Here is a 12,271-nt window from a genome sequence, read left to right as displayed (position 1 = left end):
TTGGGAAGGTTGAACAACAAACAACAAGCAATCAATCCAAGAAGTATTATTCACGACTGTTGTGTCCGGCATTATGGTAGACATCACCGCCTCTAGATGACAACCTCTCACTATCTGAAGCTAAGCATTCCTCCTCTTTGACAAAATTACCATTGGACTGGACTCCAGGAAAGTAGAACTCTCACCGAAACCTAATAGGCAGCAGGTTGCTGGTCTCCTTCTCTGTCCTGAACCTCATTCCACCCACCTGATACTTCTGCAGGTTCAAATATCAAGCCCGGTGATGAGTCTGGGGCTGCCAAGCTTTGTTGGCTCTCTAATCTCATTAATTTCTCCAGTCTTAGGGGCTTTCAGGGTCTCAGGCCATTGGAGTCCAGTCTTCTTCCCAATTCCAGACCCAAATTAACCTGGGTTCCCATGTATCTTTATATGTTACAAGACTGTAACATAATGGATAAAGAGCTGGCTGGAAGACCTGAGTTGGGATCCGGGGCAAGTCAATTCACATCTAAAACTGTTCTAGGCAGCTTTCGGAGACTCTCAGTTGAAATGAAGATGCTGACCTGCATAGGGGGACTTTCATCCTCTGGGAATTTTCTGTATCAAGGAAAACACATTCCAGTGCTAATCCCTATCCATATGTATATATGTATATATATATAATATATCATATGTATATTATAGATATGTGATATATAATACATATATGTATATTATTTATATCTCCATGCACCAGGCCACTCTAGTGTTACATATTGGTAGGAGCTATTGTTGGATGGTGTATCCCATGGAGCTTGAATCCCCATACCAAAGTGAAATGTAGAATTCCAATGTCATCTAGTTGGAACTTAGGCTAGCAAGGATCATTGATTCAGGGGAACCATTTAATTTAATTAGAAAAAGAAATGAAAAAAATAGAATTTTTCTAAGCGATGTCCCCTACCTTTGGGCTTCTTATATGCACATGGGGGAAAGGTCTGGTAGGTCTGGGTGCATATAGAGCTTAGGATTGCAGATAATAAATTTAATTCTGGAAGGGACTTCAAACGCTGTCTTGTCCAACCTCCACATTTTATAGATGATGAAACTGAAGCAAGTAGCAGTAAAGTCACTTGGCCACGGTAACACAGTGATTTTGTGTGGGAAGTCTTTGTGGTCCCAAGTCCAGGACTCCATTAGTCTCTTTACCATCTAAAGATCTCACCGGCCTCGATACATCCATTCCTGGCAGATACAGCAACTTCCAGAGTCAGCTAGCTCAGCTGGAAACCTGCGCTAATTGAATCAATCCTTGGCTCCATTTCCCATAAGCTCCATGACTTGATACATGCTTCCATTCTGAATTTCTCTTGCATCTCCTTGCTGCCAGCTCAGCACACCATGGCTCAATCTTCTACTATTTACTACTAATTTTCCTGTACTGGGGCTTGGGGCCTCATGGGAAATGCCGCTCCTAATTGGGCAGGTATATACTTGCTGTAGAGTACACAGGGAAGTACTGCTTTCTTCTGGTTCGACTTATATGGTATATTCACACACACACATGCACACAGGCAAATACAAAGCCTATATATTGAAAGCAAATTAATAATTTCTGCAGTGAGTATTGGAATATTAGTGAATGAATAAACTGCCTATTTTGGTTCTCAACCTTCATAAAATATTCCGGTCTAGAAAGTTCCTCTGACCTTTCATGTCACTAGGGACATGATAAGAACTCTGCTGCCTTAGGCCCTTAGAGACAGATTCTAGCTTGGGTGCTCCTTCTTGGAATTCTCCTTCTTTAATCTCGGACTCTTCATGCTGACTTTGACCATGGCCAACTTTTGATGGTTTATCTTACTGGTACTTCTAAAAATACATGCCATCCTTTAGCCAGTTAGAAATGGCCATCAAGATAATCTCCTGGAAAAACAATATTGTAAAAACGAATATATGAATAAATCTTCTTTGTACTTTGAAAGATTTAAGAGTTCTGATGAACATAATGGACAATATTATTTCTAAAGATGATGAATGTTATCCATCTCCATATGGAATGGTCTCAGAATGAGACACGGCCAATGTGGGACTTCGTTTTGCTTATCTATACATATTCATTACAAAGTTCCTCTTGCCTTCCCTAGTGGTATGATAGGATGGGAGAGAGAGAAAAATAAATATTTATTAAGTAAATAAAATTTAATAAAAAAAGATACTTGTCTATACCCTCGTGGTATGGTTGTACCCCCATGTGGGATCACTAAATTATTGCAAAAATGGTCAGCTCCCACAGATTAATATTATCCACCACCAAGTTTATCCTGAAAAGTCCCAAAGATAGCTTGTTTTTTTCTTCAGGCCCTGATGAAAGGGGTAGCAAACTCCATCAGGTCAGAAGGTAGATGTTGAATTTCTTTCAGAAACATAATCTCACCCATCTTTTTTAATACCATCAATCTCTCAGCATTGTTATATGCCAGTGAGTCATGGAGCATGTCAGTCTCTGAAGAATTAAAACTGAGTATCACTCAGAGGGCAATGGAGAGGGGCAGGGTGGGAGTGAGTAGGTTTTGACACAATAAATCAGGAACTACAAGAAAATCTAGAGTAAAAGATTTCATCAAAGAAATATAGAATCAAAAAAACATGGGCTGGTCATGTGACACAATGGCGGGATGGCTGGTGAACAGGCTTTGGACGTAGATGCCAAGGGAGATCCAGGAAGGATTCCAGCGTGTTGATTGGCAGACTTAGGGAAGGACGTGTGCAAGAGTCATCTGAAACGGATGGGCCTGGATGGGATGCAATCAGCATTACTGGAGAGAAATTCCACATTGGGAAGATCATGGATCCACTGGAGGATTTGGATAATTTGGATAATTGGATAATGCACAATTCTGCAGCCTTTGCAGAACATAAGCCTTTTAACCACCCTATAAATTAGATAATACAAGTATTATTATCTCTATTTTTATAGATGAAGAAACTGAGGTTCAGAGGGTAGTGACAATTTGCCTTGGTTCTGGACCAGTGAGGCTGAATGTCATATAGGAAGAGTCATGTATTCCTTTATCTAACATTCATTTCTGTAAGATTTTGTGTTCCAAATTTTCCTCCCTCTTTCCCTTTTTTCCTTGCCCCCCAAGATAGAAAGCACTTTGATAAAAGTTAAACACATGGAATCTTTTAAATATATTTCCATATTTGTCCATGTATTCCTTTCTCAGTTCTGGAGACTTTGTGGCACCTGAGGGATGCAACTTTAAGCTAGATAATCAACTAGTTGATCAATCAATCAAAAAGAATCTCTAAGTTCCAATGATATTCTTGATACTGTGCTAAATTGCCAACCAAAGGATATGGCACCATTTTTTCCCCATTAGAATAGAGTCAGTAAAGACCTGGATTCAAATCCTGACTTGGATCTGTACTAGCTCTTGGGGATCTCTGAAGTCATCACCTGTTCCCAGTTCTACCTCTAAAGCTATTGGGATCTCATATATTTAAGTATTGTCCTCAGAGAAGAGGATCCAGTCTGGAGAGCAAACTGGACTTGGAGTTAGCAGACACTTACTAGCTCTATACACTTGGACAAGCTGATTAACCTCTGTCTGCTAGAAGCTTCCTCCTCTGTCAGATGGGGGCAATAATATTGATGTCATCTTCTCATGGGGTCGTGATGAGGACCAAATAATAGCTTGGTCATAAAATGCTTTTCCACCCTGAAATTTCCAAAGAAAAGTGAATTATTGATACTGTTAAACAGAAGCTAGAGAATTTATTCCCCAAATTCCTCTCTCTCCATCCTGCTGATGTTTCAAAACTAAACAAAAAAAAAAATCCAGTTACGTGAATGCATTATTCTAATTCATGATTTTGCAGTGATTAAGAAAAAAAAACCACCACAATCTTCAGGTATTGGTTTTTCTTTCCATTAGTGCCATGGTAGTGGGCTGCAAAGCCTACTGTGTTTTTATAATCGGATTTAAATTGTTTTAATTATATAGCACATATTCTCCCAGTAACATACCATCCACCAGAGTTAATGAGCTTTGAAATCGTCCTTTGTTCCTTACACTGTAGCTACAGATTTTTTCGTATATTCCGATGATTTATTTTAGATATAGAAATTCGACAAATCAGCCGTTAAGGTGCCTGCTGATGACTCATGGGGAGGTGCCGGGCTGTCAAGATGACAATGGCAAATAAGCCTTATTGGTACAAAGCCCCAACACTGAATTTCTCGATTTAATCCAGTGTCTCACCATCCCTACTACGAGGTTTTAAAAAGCACGGTGAAATGTACAGCAACACTCTGCATTGTTCTGACTTGCAAAGACTGTCTATTTAGGCAGAAGAAACCGGCCTGGGAAGAACTTGTCTGTGGCTTAAGCAGCCTTTTGGAAAACATTTTGATTTACCCTTGTGTGAGCATTTCACAAAAGATCATTCATTTATTCAAGAAATATTGACTGAGTACCTACTATGCCCAAGGCATTGTGAATAATATATGAAGATAGAAATGATATAGTCTTTGTCACCAAGAAGCTTATAATTTCTAGAGAAACACAACCTTTTTTTTTTTTTTTTTTAGTTTACAGGCTTTAAAAAATATGCAATATTCAGTAAATTTAACTTAATTGAGTATATAGAAATGCTTTATATATATATTCTTCCCCCCCCAAGGCAATTGGGATTAAGTGACTTGCCCAGGGTCACACAGCTAGGAAGTGTTAAATGAGATTTGAACTCAGGTCCTCCTGACTTCAGAGCTGATGCTCTATCCACTGTGCCATCTAGATGCCCCTAAATGCCTAATATTCTTTAAAAAATTCCCCACTCTTCTGGATCATCTCTCCAATCTCCCAACAGAGGAGATTTTGCCACAAAGAAAAATGGTGAAAGCAAAATCAGTGAAACAACCCAGTCTGAAAGCAAATGCACTATTCAGCACCTATAGTCCCCACTTCTTTATAGAGACAAAAGTATGTTTTGCCATCTGTCTTCTGGCCCCCAAATGGGTCAATTCCTTTCATAGCTAGCATTTTGATAGAATATGAATGCTCTTTAGAATGCTTTATAATGTTATCTCATTTGATCCTCACAACAATTCTATGAGGTAAGTGTTATTGTCTCCATTTTACAGATGAGAAAATTGAGCCAGGCAGAGGTGAAGTGACTTGCCCAGAGTTATACAGCTGGTGTATAAGGCTGGATTTGAACTTAGATCTTCCTAGACTTCAGGTCATCTCTACTCTGCCACTTTCTTTTCCTGAATTGAGGCAAATTTTAGTGATTTTTTTGTTTTGCAGTATTTTATCCATGGAGTATATTCTTACATTTTTTGCTCTGTATCTTCTCAAGCTGCCATGAAGTTCCTCATCTTCATGCTAGGGTCATCTTATTATCTGTTCAGCCCATGTCGATTACCTTTGAACAAAACCTTAGAAAACGTTGAGTCAGGAGGGCTGACTTTGGAGCCAGGAGACCTGGATTTGAGTCCTCTGCATGAATCTGCAGCTTCTTTTACCTTCAGATGCTTCCCAGCCAAGGACTCTCCTTCCTTGCTTCTATGTGCATCCTGAGTGCATGGAGGACTGTCTGATTTATTCCTTACTTAGAGTCTGAGCTCATGGGCTATGCTCTACATGAAAGCTTTTCTGTGTCTCCCCATCTGCTCATTTGCATATATTCTCTGATTGAATGTAAACTCCCTGAAGGCAGGAACTGGTTCATTTTTGTCCTTGTCTACCCAGTGCTTGACCCACAGTAGATGCTTAATAAAAGCTTTGTGATGAATGGTTTGGAGCATTTATGTACAGCATGGTATTGTGACTAGATTGTCAACTAGATCAACTAGCTCAGGATTCTTCTTTTTAATGTATTTTGTATTTTATTTTCCCCTGATTACATGGAAAAACAATTAAAAAATTCATTTAAAAAATTTTGAGGTCCAAATTCGTTCTCTTCCTTCCCTCTATTGAGAATATAAGCAATTTAAAAATCACAATTATACATGTGTAGTCAAGCAGTGCATTTCCATAATAGTCACGTTGCGAAAGAAAACAGATCAAAACCTCCAACAAAATCCCAGGATTCTTCACTTGGAGTCCATGAACCTCCTCAAAGGATCTGTGGGTAGATTTCAGAGATTTCACAAACATGGATAAGGAAAAAAAGAGCTTCTTTATGTTAACCTCAAATGGACATTTTGAAATTTTTTCAGTTATTTACAAAATATGATGGTGAGGAGTCCACTTCTAGGTCTTACTAAGCTGCTGCCACAAAAGGTTAGGACTGGATCATAGATTATGGGCTTCTCCCGGGCACGGAACGTTCCTTCTCCTTTTCTGTCTCTTGCTTTACTATTTAAAGCATTCATGGGCTAAGCTCAGAGTCTGGACTCAGGGAAGAGTGAGAATGGTAGGGGTGATGGTAGACTAGGGAAAGATAAGAGAAGAGAATAAGCATTTATTAGATACCTATTATGTTCTAGGTGGTGAATAAACAGAATGCTGGTATTGGAGTCAGAAAAACCTGAATTCACATCAGTTCCAGATACTCACTAACTGTGTAACCCAGGACAAATCATTTAACCACTATCTGCCTCAGTTTCCTCATTTGTAAAATGGGGATAATAATAGGACTCATATTGTGAGAATTAAATCAGGAAATATTTGTAAAAATGCTTAGTGTAGTGCTTGCTACATAAAAGACACTTAATAATTGCTTATTCCTTCCCTCCCCATTGGATTAAGTACTTAACAAATATTATCTTGTATGATGTTACAACAATCCTGTGGGTAAATGTTATTATGAATCTCATTTTATATCGAGGAAACTGTAGCGCACAGAGATGAAATGATTTGTCCAGAGGCTTGCAACTAGTAAATGTCAGAGGCTGGATCTGAATTCAAGTCTTTGTAACTGCAGACCCATTGCTCTATCTAGTGTGCCCCCTCGAACTGCAGGATAATCCCAAGTATTGGATCAGGATTTCTCAGAGGCACAGGCTCCCATCTGTTTGTGCTCATGCATGCCATTGTGATTATCCCAAGGGCCCTGAAGCTGTACTGGACTGGGGTGGGGTCTTCCAGAGGTGATGGGTCTGAGCCAGTCCCATTAGGGGATATTGGTGTTTGACATCTAGTCTGATTTGGTGAGAGATGAATTGGGAAGGGCTTTTCCTCCTTTCTCCTTCCCTCTCTTTTCCCTCATCTTTTCTCCTTTCCCCTTCCTCTTCCTCCTTTTTCCCTTTCCCCTCCCTACCACTGTAGGCTGCCCTTCCTCCCCTGGAGTGTGCCCCTCCTATTGGCTCTGCAATGAAGCATCTCTGCTCCTGGGTTACCCTTGGGCTCAGCTTCCTTGGTAAATATAGGGTCTATTAATCAGCACCTGAGCTATTTCAGTAAAAATAAGAGAGTTGGCTGTAGCAGAAAATGATTTTCCCTGTAAATTGGTTTCAGAATGAGCATCTGCAGAGCCTGCTCCCAGACTCTTGCTGGCTGGTGACAGACACCAGGTGGACTTCCATGGCCCTCCACCACCTATGACAGTGCCGCTGTCCCCATGGTCACACCTTCCCTCACGACTGAGCTTCGCTCTTGTCTATTTATCAGGTTGTCTCCTACAGAGGGGCAGGGGGATGAGGGATGAGTCTGGGGATGGTGGTGTTGGGCAAGAACCTTTGTCTGCTACTCACCCTGACACCCCTTGGCTTCAGTTGCTGCTTCATAGAATAAAAGAATTGGAACCTTAGAAGTATTTAAATTCTCTCTGCTCTTTTCTTTCTCCTCTCCCTCCATTTGAAGTCGAATCCTTTCTATAGTAATAGAGGATCATTTTATTACAAAAGTCACAGTTTGAACACTTCTACCAACAAGGGACTCACCACCACATGAGGCAACTTGTTGTTTTGTTGGATAGTTCCAGGTCTAAGACATTTCTTCCTTATATTGAACAGAAACCTTTTTTTTTTTTGGGACTTCTAGTAACTGGGGTTTCTCCACCCTCTGTTGCCAAGCAGAACAAGTGTCTGTCTTCCACATGACAGCTCCTTCAAATACCTAGAGACAGCCACTGTATTCTCTTTAAATCTTCTCTTTTCCAATATTTTCAGTTTCCACAATAGTTCCTCGTGTACTGTTGGCTCTGATGCTGCTTTCATGTTCTCTTCCATCCAATGACTCCATTCTCAAGGCACTCTTTTCCATTCCAGGTATTTTTTGCTGATTGTCCCCAATGCCTCGAAGGCTCTCCCCCCTCATCTGAGCTTCTGGTTTCCCTGATTTCTTTCAAATCCCAGCTAAAAGCCCACCTTCTGCGAGGAGCCTTTCCTAATCCTTTTTATTGCTAGTGCCTTTTCTCTGTTGATTATTTTCTATCTCTCGTATATAACTTATTTGTACATAGTCATTTGCATGTTGTGTCCTTCAGTTGATTTTGAGAACCTCAAGAACAGGGACTGTGTTTTGCCTTTCTGTGTATCTTCAGGACTTAGCACAATGCCTGGCATATAAGAGGGGTCTAATAGATGCTTGGTGACTGACTGATTAACGCTTTGGGCTTTGTTCAATAGGGATTTTCCAAGCAGCTTTGATTTTCTATGCTGTAAAGTTCCCTTGCCATCTCCTTTCTCTAGAGGATACTTGCAGTGGCCTCATGGATTGTCAACTGAGCACATTGGGGGGGTGTGTGTGTGCCATGTTTTTTCTTTTGATTTTGTTTGTACAAAAACCTTTTAATTTAATGTAATCAAAATCGTTCATTTTGCCTTTCATAATGTTCTCTAGGTCTTCTTTAGTCAAAAGATCTGATCAGGAAATTATCTCTTGCTCTCCTAATTTATTTAGGGTATCATCTTTTATGCCCAAATCATCTAGACCCATTTGACTTTATTATGGGGTAGGAGATGTAAGTCTAAGCTGAGTTTCTGACTATTATTTTCTAGTTTTTCCAGCAATTTTTGTCAAATGGTGAGTTTTTTTCCCCAAAAGCCGGAGTTTGGGGGTTCACCAAATATCAGATTGCTGTAAGTCTTGATTATTGTGTTGTGTTTACCTAATCTATTCCACTGACCCACCATTTCTTAGCCAGCACCAAACAGTTTTAATGACTGGTTTGGTACTGCTAAGCCACCATCCTTTTTTTTTTTATTAATTTTTTTGATATTCTTGACCTTTTGTTCTTCCAGATGAATTCTGCTATAAATTTTCTAGTTCTATAAAATAATTTTTGGCAGTTTGACTGGTAGGGGTGCCATGTTTTTTAAAGCCTGTACCAGCTGAAGCAATGCAAAGCTCTTTTTAGTGGATCAGCCTCCTTCTGCCAAATATTTCTGAATTCACGGGCTCATGAGAGTCTTTGACTTTGTTTCCCAAAGACCTCCTTTTCCTTCCTTGATTCAAGTTTCAATTTGTCCAAACCCCAAGGCTTCTTATGCCATAAATTCTCTGGTCCCTGGCAGTGCAGTAGGAATGGGATCAGGCAGGTTCAGAGCCTCTAGGATGTATTAGGGAAAACCAGCTCAGTGGGGTAACATAGAAAGCATGGTCAGTCTAATGTTCAAACATTCTTTGTGTGGTGCTGGGCAAATCTGCCTCCATTTCTTCATTTGTAAAATGGGAAGGACAATAATTGCATTGCCCACTTTTTAGCGAACTGCTTTGTAAACTCTAAAAATGTGAACTTCATCCATGAAATAGTCATTTTGTGCCGCAGTTTAAAACCAGTGCCCTGGAGCTTACTCCAATATAGAGTATAGCCTAAAGATAGGGGGCAGTGGATACATTCTGCAGTCAGAAACATGCCGGTAGGAGTGACTCTGGGCAAGTCATTTAACCCCTGCCTGCCTCAATTTTCTCATCTGTAAAATGGTGATAATATATAGTACTTACCTCATAGGATTATTGTGAGAATAAACTGAGATAACATTTGTAAAGTGCTAAATACATATTAGCAATTTTTGCTTCTCAGTTTAGAATTAGCCCTAGCCAGGAATTCTTCTATTTATTCTATTATGTTCAACAATATATATTTAATTAATCAATTAATATTAATTAATGTAATTTAATAATATATATTATATATTTAAAACTTCCATTGTGTGTGAGGTGCTGGAGATACAAGAACCATAATGAAACCGATCTTGTCCTTGAGGAGCTTACAATCTCACGGGGAGGAAAACAGTATATACTCAAATAAGAAAATTCAATGCAATATTTATAACTATGTAATCTGTTATTTTTCAGTCATGTCTGACACTTCATGACCCTCTTTGGGATTTTCTTGGCAAAGATTCTGGACTGGTTGTCATTTCCTTCCCCAATTCATTTTACAGATGAGGAAACTGAGACAAACAAGGTTAAGTGACTTGTCCAAGGTCACACACCTAGTATCTGATACCAGATTTGAACTCAGGATTTCTTAAGTCTTGGCCCCATGCTCTCTTCCCCATATCTGTGTAGATAGATATCTGTATCTATATCAATCTATATAGAAAGGTATCTCTATGGATATCTGCATCTATATAGATAGATATATACATGTACACATATATTTAGGAAATATGAAGTAAACTGTGCGTGAGTGCATGCACACAAGTATAGATTTATCAACGATGTGAAGACTCAAGAATGATCTAAGCACCTCCCCTGAGCAGTTCTTGGAGCCACAGGTGGTTGTTGGGTGCTCTTGAAGCAGAGAGCGTGAGTGCCAAGGTCCAGGCACCCAGGCTTAGAAGTCTCTAAGTCCCTTTCTTGAAGTGAATCTCCTGGCAAAGATGTCCTTCTCCAAGCAGCTTGGGAATCTGGAAAGTCCTCTGTGGGCCACGATCCTCAGGTGGAGAAACCCAGCCGTCCGAGCCCACTCCGACAGCGAGAAGCACCGACTCTGCAGATGTAAATACCAAACACGGGGTGGGAGAACGTGTGTGGGGGAATGCCGAAGTGGTTTCGCGACATGCGGTCTCTCATGGCGTGTCTGGGATTTACAGCTGACGAGGAGTCTCTTGGCTCAGCGTGCCGCAGGAGAAAGGAAGTGCTCCCCAAAAAGAGGGGTTGTCTGTTCCCCGCTTTGCAGGAAGAAGCCATGATAGTGGGGACTGAAGGCATCCAAGAGAGAGCCAAGATCACGAACAAAGAATTGGAGACTCGGCGCGGGTGAAGGGGTATGGGGAAGACCCCTTGGCTCAAAGCATTTCTTGTTCTTCTGGCTTAGTGCCTGAAATTCTGCTATTAGATTCATTCCTCTGGGAAGAAATAATGTCCTCTCTAGTCCTCCCTTTTCCCATATAAAGGCTGTGATTATCAATTCTTCACTTATTGTGAAAGACTATATTAGTAAAATAATAGAACTGTAGGCATTGGGCACCAAATATCTGGGTAACAGGAGGCAATGCAGAGAGTTAGGGAAGGGCACAGGAAGGAGAGATGAACTTGAAGGTGAACTTCACCATCTACTCTTCTGGCCCCAGAGCTCAGGTGAGGGCGATGTCCTAGACTTCTCTATGACTCCAAGCTCCCTTGTGATCTTCCTCATAAACTCTCCAAGGACAGGGGATGTTTTTGTTTTGGACCTGCTGTATTTATATCATATTCATATCATGCTTTTTGATTGTGCTTTTGTTGTCTGGAGCCATCCTTTATTGGATAATTTTCTGCCCTCCAGCATATGTTATGATCACGTACATTTCCTCAAAAGGTTCCATCACAAAGATCCCTTTGTTCAATGATCCTCTTGGTATCAGCATCATGCAAGTTACAAAACACAAAGGCAGACGTTATGAGAAAGTTTTTATTGCTGTCCTGTTTATTTGAACAAAGTTCAAGGAGAAGAAGAATTCTTTGTAGAGGTAAGGTCCTCCAGATGCTTTGATAGGGGTGATTACATCAAGTCCCAGAACTCTACAGTGTCTCCTTAATCAGACTGATGGTCAATCAAAAGAGATTGGTTTAGTATTCCACACAGGAAGCAGCAAGTGGGTGAAGAATGACCATTTTTCAACTATAAGTAGTCTGGTGAATTAGACTATTAATACATATATCCTAAGAAAGAACCTACAAGTACACAATGAACTGAGCCCATGAAGTGAATAGGAGGAAATTGGGCTGAGTCTCAAGTGGGAAATGGCATTACTTCTAACCTTTTCAAACTATTTCCAGCTATTTACATCCTCCAAGGTCCATCTTTTTACCATCAGCATTCTGATGCTAGATGGATGAATCATGGAACACAACAATCTAGGAAGAATCAATATTATTTGAGATCCAAAGGATGGTGGAGAAATGCC

The 12,271-nt window shown here is 40.2% G+C and overlaps 1 protein-coding gene and 1 long non-coding RNA gene across 6 annotated transcripts in view; one reads left to right on the top strand and one right to left on the bottom strand.

Annotated features, from left to right (window-relative positions):
- Positions 1 to 12,271, top strand: part of GRID1 (glutamate ionotropic receptor delta type subunit 1) — a 1,107,390-nt gene that overhangs the window by 55,831 nt on the left and 1,039,288 nt on the right. The gene's annotated exons all lie outside the window — the stretch shown is intronic.
- Positions 1 to 12,271, bottom strand: part of LOC127552026 (uncharacterized) — a 28,233-nt gene that overhangs the window by 2,897 nt on the left and 13,065 nt on the right. The window contains exons 2-3 of one of the 3 annotated variants that reach the window (XR_007951224.1): positions 3,557 to 3,704; positions 1,626 to 1,905 (exon numbers count right to left, since the gene is read on the bottom strand). This is a non-coding gene — a long non-coding RNA (uncharacterized LOC127552026). Of the gene's footprint in view, positions 1 to 1,625; positions 1,906 to 2,543; positions 2,775 to 3,556; positions 3,705 to 12,271 lie in introns of those variants that run through there. The other 2 variants (XR_007951225.1, XR_007951223.1) reach the window with 2 other exon arrangements.

Source organism: Antechinus flavipes, chromosome 2 (genome assembly GCF_016432865.1).
Source record: "Antechinus flavipes isolate AdamAnt ecotype Samford, QLD, Australia chromosome 2, AdamAnt_v2, whole genome shotgun sequence".
NCBI classification, from domain to species: domain Eukaryota; kingdom Metazoa; phylum Chordata; class Mammalia; order Dasyuromorphia; family Dasyuridae; genus Antechinus; species Antechinus flavipes.
The sequence above is the reverse complement of the archived record's forward strand: the minus strand, read 5'-3'. Positions and strand labels throughout refer to the sequence as shown.